This window comes from Cebus imitator, unplaced genomic scaffold, assembly GCF_001604975.1.
Source record: "Cebus imitator isolate Cc_AM_T3 unplaced genomic scaffold, Cebus_imitator-1.0 Scaffold263, whole genome shotgun sequence".
NCBI classification, from domain to species: domain Eukaryota; kingdom Metazoa; phylum Chordata; class Mammalia; order Primates; family Cebidae; genus Cebus; species Cebus imitator.
The window spans coordinates 609,351-611,016 of NW_016107578.1; the positions used below are offsets into that span (position 1 = coordinate 609,351).

The 1,666-nt window shown below is 51.6% G+C and overlaps 1 protein-coding gene across 1 annotated transcript in view; it reads right to left on the reverse strand.

Moving 5' to 3' along the window:
• MRPL4 (mitochondrial ribosomal protein L4) overlaps positions 1-1,666 on the reverse strand; it is a 10,479-nt gene that overhangs the window by 5,034 nt on the left and 3,779 nt on the right. The gene's annotated exons all lie outside the window — the stretch shown is intronic.

Below are 1,666 nucleotides of genomic sequence, written 5' to 3' on the forward strand. Positions count from 1 at the left end.
CAAAGTGCTGGGATTACAGGCGTGAGCCACCGCGCCCGGCCATATATATATATTTTTTGAGACAGAGTTTCGCTCTGTCACCAGGCTGGAGTGCAGTGGCACAGTCTCAGCTCACTACAACCTCCGCCTCCTGGGTTCAAGCAATTGTCCTGTCTCAGCCTCCAGAGTAGCCGGGACTACATGCACCTGCCACCACATCTGGCTAATTTTTGTATCTCTGGTAGAGACAGGGTTTCACCATATTGGTCAGGCTGGTCTTGAGCTCCTGACCTCGTGATTTGCCCACCTTGGCCTCCCAAAGTGCTGGGATTACAGGTGTGAGCCACCATGCCTGGCCTATTTTTTGGACAATTTTAATGTGGCTGTTAACTGCCCATTTCCCGTGGTGGGAAATGACGTGAACTGGAAGAATCCAGGAAGAGGAGTGGGGCAAGATCAGGAAGGGCTCAGAATAGCAGACCGATGACTTTATTCCTAGGGTGATGGGGAGCCAGGGAGGGCATGAGCAGGAGGACGACTGGCTAGACCACTGGGGTGGGTGGATGAGACCCCGACTGGTAATGGATCCTTCAATGTTCTTGGCATAAAACCCAGACTCCTCCCCACTGCTCCCATTGGCCTCTATGGCAACACCGGGCTCGTTATGGTCCCTGCCACAGGGCCTTTGCATGCCCCATTCCTGTTATCTCCACCCCAGCTCCACTGTGTCCTAAATCTCGTTACCTTCTACAGTAGACCTGAGGTTAAACGTCCCATTCTCTGGGACAACTGCTTATAATTACACATCTATGGCCAGGCACGGTGGCTCACGCCTGTAATCCCAGCACTTAGAAAGCTGAGGTGGGCGGATCACGAGGTCAGGAGTTCAAGACCAGCCTGGCCAACATGGTGAAACCCCATCTCTACTAAAAAAAAAAAAACTACAAAAATTAGCCGGCTGTGGTGGCACATGCCTGTAATCCCAGCTACTCAGGAGGCTGAGGCAGGAGAATTGCTTGAACCGGGAGGTGGAGGTTGCAGTGAGCCAAGATTGGCCCCACTGCACTCTAGACTGGACAACAAGAGCAAAACTCTTGTCTCCAAAAATGGTAATAATAATTACACATTTATAGGCATGACTATCTGACTCGCCTTCACTTCTCCCATGAGACTGTGACCTTCATTAGAATAGGACTTTGCCAACTTTTTTGGCGGGGGGTGGAAAGGGAAGGGGCAGAGATTGGGTCTTGCTGTTTCCCAGGCTGGTTGTGAACTCTTGGCCCTAAGAAACCTACACACCTCGGCCTCCCAGTACTGGGATTACAGGCCTGAGCCACTGCACCCAGCCTGACCTTGCCTATTTTGTCCACTGCTATATCCTCTCACCCACCACAATGCCTACATCAGTGAGTGATCAGAAAATAACTGAAAATGAGCCAGGTGCAGCGGCTCATGCCTGTAATCCCAGCACTTTAGGAGGCCAAGGCAGGGGGATCACTTCAAGTCAGCAGTTTGAGACCACGCTGGCCAACATGGTTAAACTCCATTTCTACTAAAAATACAAAAATTAGTTGGGCACATGCCTGTAGTCCCAGCTACTCAGGAGGCAGAGGCAGGAGAATCGCCGGGAAGTGGAGGTTGCAGTGAACCAAGATTGCACCACTGCACTCCAGCCTGGGGGACAGAG